Source organism: Nicotiana attenuata, unplaced genomic scaffold, assembly GCF_001879085.1.
Source record: "Nicotiana attenuata strain UT unplaced genomic scaffold, NIATTr2, whole genome shotgun sequence".
Taxonomy (NCBI): domain Eukaryota; kingdom Viridiplantae; phylum Streptophyta; class Magnoliopsida; order Solanales; family Solanaceae; genus Nicotiana; species Nicotiana attenuata.
The window spans coordinates 92824-106846 of record NW_017671963.1 but is presented as its reverse complement, the minus strand read 5'-3'; the positions used below and the strand labels follow the sequence as shown (position 1 = coordinate 106846).

General features: G+C 42.3%; 1 long non-coding RNA gene across 4 annotated transcripts; it reads right to left on the bottom strand.

The window, feature by feature from the left end:
- Positions 1-2144: 2144 nt before the first annotated feature.
- On the bottom strand, positions 2145-13053 carry LOC109211077. 4 transcript variants are annotated; one of them, XR_002065657.1, is made up of 6 exons: positions 12798-13053; positions 12651-12709; positions 5272-5399; positions 2982-3270; positions 2699-2827; positions 2145-2258 (listed from the first exon to the last, which is right to left on the bottom strand). It is a non-coding gene; the product is annotated as an uncharacterized LOC109211077 (long non-coding RNA). The 4 variants fall into 4 exon arrangements; XR_002065655.1 differs by having other exon boundaries at positions 12842-13053; XR_002065656.1 differs by having other exon boundaries at positions 2145-2253; positions 12842-13053.
- Between the last annotated feature and the right edge of the window lie 970 nt (positions 13054-14023).

Below are 14023 nucleotides of genomic sequence, written 5' to 3'. Positions count from 1 at the left end.
TGACTTGCGGGGACGGCTGGTTCGGAAGTTAGAAGAGTTTTGAGCAAGAATATGTCCATTTGCTTCTTTAAGTTTTTTCTAAAAAAGGCCAAGTTTGACTGCGGTCAACTTTCTTGGGAAACGGACCCGGATTCGTGATTTGACGATCCCAGAGGGTCCGTGGAAAAATACGGGACCTGAGCGTATGCTCGGAATCGAATTCCGAGGTCCCTAGCCCGAGTAATGAATTTTTCTGTGAAATTGTTAACTCGAAGTTTTAAAGAATTAAATAAACTAAGTAATCATTGATTTGCTAGGTATCGGGCTAAGATTTTAGTTCCGAAGCTTGGTACAGGTCCGAAATATCAGTTAAGACTTACCCATGAAATTTGGTGTCAATCCGAGTAGTTTAAGGGCGTTTTGACCCGTTAGAAGGAAATTAAGAACTTGGAGTTCAATAGATTGATTCATTTGGTTTTAGGATGTGATTCCTAGATTTAACGTTGTTTTGAGTGATTCGAGGGTTCGAGTAGGTCCGCCTCGCGATTTCAGACTTGTGGTATGTTCGGGCGGGGCACGGGAGCCCCGAGCGTCAAACGAGCGAGGCTCGAGTGAAGTTAAAACTTGGAAAAGGACTGAAGTTTGCTGCTTCTGTCATAACTGCATCTGCGGTTCTTGGACCGCAGATGCGGTCATTTGATCGCGGAAGCGAAAAGGGACAGGCCATGGGAAACCGCAGAAGCGGCCCAGCGACCGCAGAAGCGGTTCCGCCTATGCGGCCCCCAGACCGCAGAAAAGGTCCAGCTCCCTATTGCCCAAAGCCGCAGAAGCGGCCAATATCCGTAGAAGCGGACTCCGCAGAAGCGGAAATGCCTCCGCAGAAGCGAAATTAGCTGGGGGCAGAAGAGTTCATTTAATACAAACTCAAACCCATTTCTCTCATTTTTCACTCCACACTTAGGCGATTTTGGGGCTTCCAAAGAGAGGGTTTCCACATATCATCACAAGGTAAGTAATTTTCACTCCCCCTTAGTTTAAATACATGAACATTAGGTAGATTAAACACTAAAAACTAACTAAAAATCAAGGGTTAGAGCTAGATCTAGGGTTTTAGTAAAATTAAGATTTAATCATGTAATTTGCCATGTAATGAACTAGAAATCATATATTTGTGATCCTTAGGTGATAGAGAACAACTTCCTTCGAAAAATCTTGGAATCCGGGCACGTGGGCCCGGGGTCGGAATTTAGGAATCTTGTGGGAAAGGTTGGGAAATCACTTAAATAGTTAGAATTCAACCTTGTAAGCCTTTATTGACTAGTTCTCACTTTATTTTAATTAGTTTGTGCTCGTTCGGCTACAAATTGAGGGTTTGGGCTTGTTCTTGATATTGGAAGTGCGCTTCGGAGCAAGATGAGTCTCCTTTCTAACCTTGTAAGAGGGAATTGTCCCCATAGGATTATAAATGAGTAATTGTTGCTAAATGCGGGGGCTACGTACGTACTAGCTAACGAGAGTCCGTGCGTAGCTACTATAATGTTAATTGTTTGGGTAGTTTAGGACCCACATCATGCCTAATTGGGGAACATCTATTATTTTATTGCCAATATGATCATTTATGATTTGCTAGAGACTCGAGGGAATGAAAAGTGAACATATGAGCTTGTTGAGCCTTGGTAGGAGTTTCTTGTATATAAATGAGCCTTGTGTGCATTCTTGATATTTTTCTTGATAATTATGGATCGGGCCGATTGCCTCGGTGAGAATAGATGCATCTATGGTTCGGGCCGTTCGACCCTCGGCAGTGCACAATTTATTTTCTGTTGGAGCGGGCCGTCGACCTCGGCATGATTGCGCATGATATATATGCTTAAGTTTAGACATGACATGATTTCTTGTTAAGTATGAAAAAGGGAAAATGGTAATTGAATTATGGTCAAGAACATGAATATGACTTTTCTTTTAAACTTTTGTCATTGGAGATCCTTCATGATGTATATCTCACATTACTATTATATTATCTTGACCTTAGTAAGTATCAAGTCGACCTCTCGTCTCTACTTCTTCGAGATTAGACGGGATACTTACTGGGTACATGTTGTTTATGTACTCATGCTACGCTTCTGTACTTAAATGTACAGGATTTGAGGCAGGTGGATCTGGACATCATTCTGGTGTGCATCAGTGAGCACGCTTGGGACTTCTACGGTGAGCTGCTTCTCTTTCATGCCGATCCGCAACTGAAGAAGTCCTTCCTTGTACTTTTGTTTATGTCTATCCTGATTCAGACAGTAGGATAGTATATTATTCTTTTGTGTATATTCTACTAGTCGCCCGTAGCTTGTGACACCAGGTTCTGGCACACACAGTAGTAGACATTTATTTTTGGGTTGTATTGTTATTTTGATACATTATGATCTTTAATGGTCTTACCTTTAATTCGAAAAATCTATTATAATTGTCTTGGGTTAAAGTAAAATGAGAATTTAATCACATTTCTGCATCGGCTGGCCTGACAGTGGTATCGGGCGTCATCATGACCTATTATGGAAAATGGGTCGTGACAATACCCGAAACACCTATCAGTAAATATAGATATGTGAGATGAAATGCAGATATGAGAGAAGCACTCTGAACTATCCAATTGTTAGTAGACCAATAAATCATCGTCAGTAATTTGGACATATTATAAGCAAGAAAAAAATAATTGGGAGCTTACCAATATATTATATTCAAGCCAGTAACTATTATGTCATCTCCACATGTAACTGCATATCCGAACATGAAATAGGTGTATAATTGGTTGCATCTGCTGGTTTGTAATATTTTAGCAGTATAATTCCCCCACCTTCAACAGTATAAAGAGGCAAATTACCTTGAGTAATGACGTAAAATGCAATAGGATAAGGAAGTCATAACTGACAAACCTTTATCATACGAGAATTTAACAGAATAATTCACTGTTTCAGAATAAAGACGATCAATTGCACCATACCAACTACCTTATCATAAGTTATCATCAGATGCCTTGAAAACTCTAGAGAGATGTACAAAATGATATGTTTTGGTACATTCTAGCAGTTGTTTGAAGCGGTTGGACTACTCCATGTCTCCCTTGCTCAATTCAATATTAACAGGCAAATAAAAACAATGTTATTATCCAAAATAACTTTTGAGTTAGCAAAATGACCATCGATGGCGGGTCAACACGTGGTGAGCAGCAAGTCTCACCTTCATCAACTCCTTTGGCAACTACTGTCACAACCTCTTTCGGTAGTTCCATCATTACCTCTGTAGTGCAAACGAAAAACCCAAAATATATATAAAAAATTACCACCGCAGGTCCCTTCAGGACGAAATAGTTTGAAGCAAAAGGGGAAAAATGAAACTAATACAGTATAAATTGAACTCACCCAATAGTGGTCAAACAAAAATTTGGCAACAACAATCTCAAACTGATAAAAATAAGGCTTTTAAGGCACATAAAACCAATTTACCTGAGTGGATTTCAGCACCTCTTCAAATGCATATTTATTTTATTTCTTTTGTCATGAATTACTTCGAACTCAACTAAAAGCTACTGAGCATATTAAAATTAAACACAAATTTCCAAGCCAAGCAAAAATATTACATCAGTAATCAATCTCCTAATAAGTAAAGCATGGTATTAACTGACAAAGTCAAAAATGTATCAAATGAAGGAAAAACATTTAAAGAAAATTTAGAAGTTTACAAACAGTGTAAACATTAATTGCATGCCTTATTTGAGGAGCCCTGAAAACTAATGAAGCGCCTCCTAAATATTAAGTGGTTCATATTAAGAAAAAATTACAAGTCTTACTAATTACATGGGATACCAAAATATGCGATTTTATTTTACAGTATTTCAGGTAAAGAGTCTCTCCGCCTGCAGTCAAGCTAACCAAAATAAAGATCAGCGATTCATCCAAAAGAAATGAAACTGTTGAATGACCGTGTGACAAATAGGTCACATTAGATTCCTAGTTTCCACAAGTATGGATCCAAACTGTTTCAGTAACTTCTTTTGTATGTTAAAAAAGAAATTTTTCTTTGTTTCTCTACCTCCATATTTTGAAGAGCTTCGAAAAAGTTACTATTGAATCAAATTTTATCAGTAGAGACAAAGACATACCTAGAATCATAAGATAAACAAAAATAACTGGAAAAAAGAAACAAAAAGAACAAGCAAGAAGCTCACCTCAAATCATTAATCAACGGCGAAAGAAAATCAACTATCGATAGGCACAGAAAATCGAAGCAACAACTGAAGAACACACAGAAAAAAAACTTGGTGGATGGGGATTTTAAAGCGTTTTGGCATTGAGAGAAAGTAATACTTCAGTCTCTATGTAATGCTCAAAGCTATTTTTTACAACATAATCCTTGTCAAAATGAAACCATAAAATAATACCTAAGAATAGAGAAAGCAGTGAGATGCAAAAGAAATATAATAGAAATCCTACTTCGAATAAATTTCTCAAACACCTAAGTTACAAAAGCTCTTGGCATGTTAAAGTTTGTGTGCCCGAAAGGCGAAAGCCCTAAGACCTCATAAGAAAACACAAATTCCTAACATGTCATCGAAGATAAAACAGATGATAGAAGAAACAAAAGATAAAAAGAAGAATATCCACCAGAAAATAATGATCCAGAGAGAGAAATCCAGTAGCAACATTAGGAACAGAGGAGAACTGTTTGGAGATAGAGAACTTTGAGAAATCTTAGATCGATAACAGAAACGATACAATCACTCCCCATCTGATGAAAATGGACTCCACACATTGGCCAAGCAATAGAGAGAATTAGCAATATTGAATAGCATTAGCAACAGATGTAAATAATCGTGTTTCTATGCATATATACATTGTATAGTTCTCATTTAGGAAGGAAAAAATCACTGGGAGAAATAAAAGGACTTACAAATTGGTCATATATCTGCGAATTCCAGATAAATTCTATATAGCAGAGAAATTGTTTAATTTCTACCGTTCATTTGTGCGACCCAAGTATCAGATGATCATGTAAAACAACAAATAGATGACTTTACAGGTTAAAGACGTGCATGTTTTCACGAAACTTTTCTTTGAAAGATAATAAAGTATAACAGAAGAAAAAAATAGGAATCAGAGAACTAATATACGATGTGCATTGACTCAAGTTGCAGGATTTTGCAAGAGATAATTAAAAGAAAGCTAAGAGAGTAGGAATATGTGCTATAATGGAGCACCATTTTGTTCTATGATTGAATTGAATTCAAACTTCGGGCGTTACCTCATGTTTCCAGTGGAAGAAAAAATCAGCACAAAAAGATTCAAGAGTCGGACCTAGAATTTCAAGTCAATGGGTGCTCGAGCAATCACCCTTCTCTGTGTGGGTCTGTCTTAGCCGCAACCTGTAACCTGTGAAAAGAGAGAAGAATCATACTTCTGAAAAGGTGGTTGTCATTTTACATTTAAAGATAAATTCATTATTTTTTTGTATTACTCTAGCTAAATATGAATCTTCTGAATAATTGTACATCAGTCAGTACATGAACATAAATAAATAAGTTCCAAATGAAAAAATTACTTCTAAACCATTCTCTGGCGAAGTGTTTCAGCACCATTTGTTAATCCTCTTAACCCCATGCACCAGAAGACTATCCAATGCTATGGGTGCTTAATGAACGATTTATATCATAGAGTATTAAAATATCAATTTAATTATATATACTTATTAGCAGTTTAATGGGTGCTTCAGCAGACACTCTTCTATATGTGGATCCGCTATTAGGTAGGAGTGATAAACGGTAGAAATAAAGTGATAAACACGTCTGTTCAAATATTTACTTAGCACATCGTTCATACTAAGTTCTAATGCAAGGAACATCTTACACAAGTAAAGATCAATAAGAATCTCTACATAAGTTTTGATCATAATTCCCAATGTTCTTAACAGAATGTTCTGAAGAAACCTTGGTAATAACAACTACTAACTCTCTATCATACTGGTCATGCTATGATGATAACTTTTTAGTGAAGTTTACTTTGAGATATCATAAACTTATATAGATCTATTCTTATTACATATTTCAGAATTGGCAAAATAGTTAGCTGTATTTTTATTTTTGCAATAGATATCTGCAACTTGTTTATACCGTCTCACTTTCCTTAATTTTAAACAAAGACTCCCTTTTTCTTAATCCAGTGTATTTAGTTTATCAACTTCATTTTAGCTTTTTGCGTAATACCAATTTTTTATCGGGGGTGAATTATCTATCTGTTTGCTCAAAAGTTATCATATACCTTTTGAGTGTAAACAATATAAATAAATCACGGGAAAATCATAGCAAACCGTAATAATCCATTAGACCAAATGAAAGATGCACAAATAAGTACTCAGAGTTAGGAGGAGAAACATTAAGATCCTTTATTGATAATGATGATTTGGCCTGCCTCTCCATGAAGAGGTTCAGAGCCTTACAATGATGTTTTCCTCTCTCATAATATGTGTATCGTTATATCTTTCTCTGTCCTCTCTTGAATCCTCCCCCCATAAGAAGCCCCTTGAAGAGGTTCCCTCTCTTGGTATTTATAGCTGTGAGCTTCGTAAGCTGGCCATAAGTGGTCGTGACCACGTTAGGGTTTCGCCTTCATGATGACGGACGGGCCGTAGCCTTGTTGATCGAATCAGATAAGGGTTGGATACCGTTAATTCTGAGTGGTTGTACCACTAATCAATCATGAATTAGCTTAAGACGGGATTAACTTCGTTGATTATCGTGAGGTCGGATTCTGACCCATACAGTTAGTCCCTCCGCTTATTGAGGTCGTGCCTTGGCCGAGCTCGATGAGTGGATTTCATCGACTGTAATTCTGAGAAACTCGGATAGCGAGGTCGACTGTCGCTTCGGTCGAGGCCGAATTCTCTTTGGCAATGGCCCTCAGCCTTGTAGAGTGTCTGTGTTTTGTTATTGTGTTATCAAGTCGTCGTTCGATCGAGGTTGGACTCTCCTCTTTTGCGAAGGCACTTGACCCTTTAATTTAATTCGAGTGAGGTCGAGCTTTGTTGTGCTCTGACCCTTTCGTTTGTTCTGGGAGCATACCCGTCGACCATGGCGGACGGGTCGTATGTTGTGCGGCCGAGGGGAGTAAGGGCACGCTTGATACGTGTTTGGCGACGTCCAAAATTTTGAGAGCGCACGGAACATCTCCTCGGCGTTCATAGGTCGTTAAAACCATTTCGAGGGCGAGACGCCGGTTGGTGACTGCAAAGCTGCTTCATGGAGCCTGTCATAATGACGCACGTTTCTGTGGAATCGAACCGGCGTGCGGTTGGTCATGTAGTTAATGGTGGCTGTTGGGGTTCATGAAAGCCACTTGTGTTGCCTATAAATAAAAGCTGAGGCATTCATTTTTTTATATTCTCATTGTTTGTCTGAGAGAGATTCTGAAGAAGCTTTTCTTCCTGCTAATTCACCTTCGTCTTTGTTCTTCAAACTTTGCTTCTTTCTCGTTATTGAATCAACAATGGCAGGCAGTTCTTCCCAAAACGTTCTTCCGACGGATCTTCCGGTTAACTCTCTGGTGACTGAAGGGCCATCTCCGGCAATGGGCGGTGCAGAACTAGTGGAGACCGATGAAGCTCCATCGGTTGACGAGATAGTGTCTCTGCCCGGAGGTCCGATGACTGATTTCACCGCCGATGGTGGGGAGGACCAGGTGGATGAATCCCCATTAATGGGGGAGATTGGGATGTCCCGACTACGGGGACAGGGGGTCATCCCCAGCTATGCTGACGTTGTTCTCGCTAGAAGCGAGGAGAGGGTCCACACTGACCGCAGGGGATACTGCGTCTTTTACGCCTATCCCTTCAAGTTGTTTAAGCTCCCGCTCCCAATGCTACTGGTTGATTTCTGTCGTTATTACGGGGTATGCCTGGGTCAGCTTGCTCCTTCTCTTTACAAATTATTAGCAATGCTTATCAAATATGCAGAATTGGCCGGTAGAGAGGTCATGCTGCAGCATGTGCTCAGCCTCTACGCTCCCAGAGAGTTCGTGGTACCATGATTCAAGCGTGCCCTCGCGGGACGAGGGGCCTGACTGTGAAACTGGATGATGAGGTCGACCCTCGCCCTTTCGAGCACTTCTTCTACATCAGGACTGAACATTTAGTGGCGTGCTCTACTGGGTTCCCAGAGGCTTGGAATCATGCACGTAAGTTCCTTAATCGTCGAATTCCCTTTTTTGCCCCTCCCTACGTCTTGTGCTCATAAACGTTAACTCGTATCAATTTGTAGCCGAAAAGTTACCGCCGGCTCCGTTGGCTGGGATTCGTGAGTGGGTTGAGGCCGTGCTCCCCCATACGGTGGGGATATGCACATGGGCGTCTTTCTGGGAGAGGCATGGCCGTAGGCCTGTGTTCCGCTTCGTTTCAACTCGATTCATCAACCTTGTTTTTCTGTGATCGGGGAGGGGACGCCGCGTCAGGGCCCCTCAGTTGGCCTTCCGTCGGCCGGGTGCAATCGGTCGACTTACTGCGGCGCCGGTGTCGCGCTCAATACCGAGGGTGGCATCAGTTGAATCTTCAGCGGTTCCTTCTCCAGCATGGGCTGCACTTCGGGACGAGGGGACGAGGGGGTCGTGCGCCCTAGGGCGGAATCACCATCAGATGGGGAGGAGGAGAGGCCATTGATAAGGCGTAGGGTCATGTTCACGCCGGCTCCTCCTGTGGTAATTAATTTGGACTCTCCTCCGACGGATGCGGAGAGGGGTGCGGTCGCGGCGCCTGCTCTTGAGGGTGGACAGACAATGGGGGTTGCCCCGGCTGGCTTAGGCCATGATGATGCCGTCGCCTCGGCGACTCAGTTGGTGGTTCCAGTCGCTGAGACGGGAGGTAGTTCCTCAGCGGCTGCTAATGTTGGTGATTCAAGCACTCCTTTGGCGGCTACGGCGGGTGGTTCCACCTCGCTAGTGGCCGAAGGAGGAAGGGATGCTGTAGAAGATGAGTACGAGTCTGAATCCGACTTGGACCCCAACAACGTTCGTATGTTCCAGGAAGGCTTCACCAATTCAGCGGTGCGCGCAGAGGGGCGGTCTCGCTTCGTCGAGGTTCCCACGGAGCTGAACTTATTGCTCCAAGGGAGTAGCTTGGTCCCGCAGTTTGAGCTGCTATGCTCGGAGGCCGAGAATGCGTCATTGAGGGGCGTTACGGATGTCGGACTGATGAATGAAGTGGCTGTGATGGGCTTGAGGGTATGTAATATAATGTCGGTTCGCTTCTTTTTCGTCTTAGTTTGATCTTTATCTTAATCGTTGTCTTTGCTCTGCAGTCTTATTTGTTGGAGGTGGAGAGCATCCGTCGAGCCAACGTCCGCTCGGGGATATTTTTGCGGGCGTTGGAGAAATACCGCCGCTACCGAGATCGGTGCCGAGAGATGCGCGTGCGCTTGAGGAATGATCCCCGTAGTCGGACCTTGGTCGAGGAACTGGCGAGGCGGGAGCTTCAGATGTAGCAAGCACTTGGCAGAGCGAGTGCTCTCGAGGAGCAGCTCCGGCGGAAGGATAAGGAGCTTGAGGCAGGAAGGAGGGCTGCAGCTGAGTGTGAGCGCCAGGGCCAGGCTAAGGCGGCGGAAGCCGCTGCGGCATGGAGCGGGAAAGTGACTGCGTTGGAGGGTGAAGTCGCGATATTGAAGCTTCAGGTGAGGGATGCCTCGTCGAGGGCTGGGGCGTTGAAGGAAGCTATCCGCGTGCACGAGTCCCAACGGGCGTTGGAGAGGGCTGCTGCGGCCTTTAGAGAAGGGAGTCTCGAGGAGCGGATCGGTGTCTTTGAGCAGGACGCCCAAGTCATGGCGGACCGGATCACAGCCTTAGAAGAAGAGAATCAGCGCCTACGGGACCAAGCCGCTTCTTCCAGCCAGGCTCGCGAACTTTGGGTCTTCGCCGAGGCCCAACGAGATGTATATAAGAATTTGTGGGAGGCCGGCATCGTGACCGAAGCTGCTTTCGAGGGAGCGCGTCAAAAGGCTCGTGAGGCCCGTACCGACTGTGGTTTTGACGCGGCGACGCCAGAGGCTGACGCTGGTGCAGATGGTGGCGCGGATGGGCCGAGTAAAAAGATGTTATGCATTTTTTCTTGTCTTGTTCGCCGTTTGGCGTTTAGGTGTTTCTTGTTTTTTTTTCTTTCCTTGTATTGATCGGCCTTGGCCGGGTGTAAGCGGGGATGACCCGCAATTAATTTCGTGGATAAATGAGATCTCCTTTCCGTTATTTGCCTTGTATCTGTTTTGTACCTCCTCTTTTTCCCCCTTAGATTTTTCTTTACATGCGCTCGAAGGGGTGATTTGCCTTCGAGTTCGACTCTGGTAGGCATATTAGTTTTTAATTGTTGACAAATCTTCTTCTTCGACTCGGGGTGAGCGAGTCGGAGCCGTTGCTTGGCGATAGCGGCACTTAGCCTTAGTCCCGGTTCGGGCGCGGTCGAACTGTTGGCCGTGATGATAGAAAACGCGGCCTTGTAGTTTGACCGGGGCCGGAGTTTACGTGCCCCCAATCTTAGTTTGAGTTGGGAGTACTTACTTGAAGGGCGAGGGTGCCTAACATGCGCCTCGATTCGTTGGAGGTTGGATTTTGCTGAGTTCAATGATGAAGGCGCTTGATTCGAGTCCCGGTTCGACTGTGGTTGAACTAGTTAGATTTGAGGACGAAGGCGTCTAGCCTTATGGTTCGAGCGAGGTCGAACTCGTTGGATTTGATGGCGAAGGCGCGTAGCCTGAGTCCCGGTTCAACTATTGTTGAACTTAGTCGGTTCTGATGGCGAAGGCGCGTAGCCTGAGTCCCGGTTCAACTATTGTTGAACTTAGTCGGTTCTGATGGCGAAGGCTCATGGCCTGAGTCGCAGTTCAACTGTTGTTTAACTTTGTCAATTTTGATGGCGAAGGCGCGTAGCCTGAGTTTTGGTTCAACCGTAGTTGAACTTACTGCGAAGGCGCATGGCCTTGATTTAATGGCGAAGGCGCGTAGCCTGAGTCCCAGTTCAACTGTAGTTGAACTTACTAGAGAAGGCGCATGGCCTTGATTTAATGGCGAAGGCACTTAGCCTGAGTCCCAGTTCAACTATTGTTGAACTTTGTCAATTTTGATGGCGAAGGCGCATAGCCTGAGTTTTGGTTCGACCGTAGTTGAACTTACTGGCGAAGGCGCATAGCCTGAGTTTTGGTTCAACCGTAGTTGAACTTACTGGCGAAGGCGCATGGCCTTGATTTAATGGCGAAGACGCGTAGCCTGAGTCCCAGTTCAACTGTTGTTGAACTTTGTCGATTTTGATGCGAAGGCGCATAGCCTGAGTTTCACGCTGTGGGTATTGGGTGCTGAAACTCGGTTTTGATTCGAGACCTTGAGCAGCTTATACGTTGTCTTCCCAATCGGGGTATGTAGGCTGTCTTGAAGCGACTCTCGGCTCGAGATATCTCCGTGCCGGTTTCCAGCCGGAGCCCGTATCGGGGATGCGGGAGATGCTTTACAGAGATCCTCCCTTGGGGGGGGGGGGGCTTCTTCTTTTTGTGTGCACTATCTGAGATCGGAGAGAGAGAGAGGACTTGGATCTTGATTTGAGATCTTCGAGTTCCCCTTCGAGTTTGGTGTTTCTTTCCTTTTGGTCCAGGGAAGAACTACGCGATTTTGCTAGGAAATCCCCACAGATGGCGCCAAATTTTTTGCTCAAAAGTTATCATATACCTTTTGAGTGTAAACAATATAAATAAATCACGGGAAAATCATAGCAAACCGTAATAATCCATTAGACCAAATGAAAGATGCACAAATAAGTACTCAGAGTTAGGAGGAGAAACATTAAGATCCTTTATTGATAATGGTGATTTGGCCTGCCTCTCCATGAAGAGGTTCAGAGCCTTACAATGGTGTTTTCCTCTCTCATAATATGTGTATCGTTATATCTTTCTCTCTCTCTCTCTCTCTCTTGAATCCTCCCCCCAGAAGAAGCCCCTTGAAGAGGTTCCCTCTCTTGGTATTTATAGCTGTGAGCTTCGTGAGCTGGACATAAGTGGCCGTGACCACGTTGGGGTTTCGCCTTCATGATGACGGACGGGCCGTAGCCTTGTTGATCGAATCAGATAAGGGTTGGATACCGTTAATTCTGAGTGGTTGTACCACTAATCAATCATGAATTAGCTTAAGACGGGATTAACTTCGTTGATTATCGTGAGGTCGGATTCTGACCCATACACTATCTATCAATATCCAACTTGCAGAGACTCTAACCCCTAATGGAAACTTTCATAGCCTTGTCATAATAAAGATCATAAATTGTAGAAGTTTTTTCGACGACACGAATGTTATAACCGGTTTAAGATTACAAGTTTTAAAAGTTTTTCGTTTTTTTAAACACCCAAAGTTAAAGAGAGGGCATAGTGCGTCCGTGTATTATCTTTTCATATCGAAATCCAAAGATCCTAATTCATTGAAGAATTTTCTCAAACAGTAACAGAGCAACAGAAAGCAGCGATGGGAACACAAAATTCAAATAATAGAAAATTGCAAAAGATAACACTCTATAATATTGGAAATACGTGATAAAGGAAATCAGAATCAAAGGGGCCCAAATAATACAAATTAAACAAAATTAACTGTAAACAGTGCTAATAGAACGCTCACCTCTAGAAGCTGTAAAATCTATAAACCGCAAAGTTGACAACAAAGAGGACCTGTAAAATCTAGAGAGAGAACAGACGTCTTAGAGGGAGATGTTACTTTTCAGAAAGTATTAGACTGATTAAGAATGGACTGCACGTGTTGTCCTACCAAAATATGAGTCACCCTGGAAATCCTGAAATGGGCAAACTAACCTCAAAATTGCTGAAATAATTTATTTTGAAACTGGGAAACTGACAGACCGTGAAGCTTTTCTGATATTGTTGATACTGAATTTGCAATGAACTGGGTGTTAATCTTTTGATACATAGAACATGCATCTGCCAAGTTTCTCAAAGAGCTGTCTGCCTGGTACGATAAGAACAAGAGTGAGAAGAGAGAAGCCAAAGAAGTGCTTGCAGAGAGCAGTGATTTTCCAAATTGGTCGATGAAATCTTAATAAGCGAAGGTTAAAAAAATAAATGAAAAGACAATATTACCCTTGAAATGTGAGGCAGACATGTTGTCCAGGTGTGTGCTAACTCCCTTTTCCAGGTGTGTGCTAACTCCCTCTTATTAGATAGGAGAATCTCACACACTCCATTTTGCAGCCATTCCAAATTTCACCCCTTTAAACGTGGGCTCACATAAACTTTTCATTTTTCAGTTATATTATTCTTGTGTAAGGATTTCATTAAACTTCAAAAATAGTAAAAACATGACATACTTTCCAATTTTCCATATAAGCTTAAAATTTATAAAACAATAATAAACTAAGATATATAGATTTCATCTTCATGTTCCAATAATTTTAGTTAGGTTTTCTGCCAAAGAATTTGCATAAATATTGACTTAATATTTCGTTTGGACTCTTAAGATTTAGACTGAAAAAAGTTAAGTGCTTTGTGCAAATTCAAAGAAGGTCAAATACATATGTAGCCCCCTAGAACTGTATATACTAACAACTTTTTGAACGTTAATTTATTTTTTAGGTGAATAACTCTTGTGTATATCTCACACATTGATATAAATCTTAAACTCCTGGATCTTAGCTGAAGCTTAATCAAATATTTGCATCCATTCGCATGGTACTCAACAGTTACAACATCTTATCCATTCTTCATAAATTTCATCAAGGCTTCAACACTTATTTCAGATTCTTGGTTATAGACTACTTCAGCATTACCTTTGAAAACCTATAGTTGAAACGTATTGTGGTTTTGAAAATTTAAGAGGAATAAATATGTAAGAGTTGCAAATAAGCTACTTAACAATATTTTTGAAAGTTCAAAAGAAAATTTTAATTATACTTTTGTGACAATGAAAATGAGGTAGTAAAATTTTACCGCCTTAACTATGCAATTGATTCCGGGCGTAGCTCGGGCTAATCGTACTAG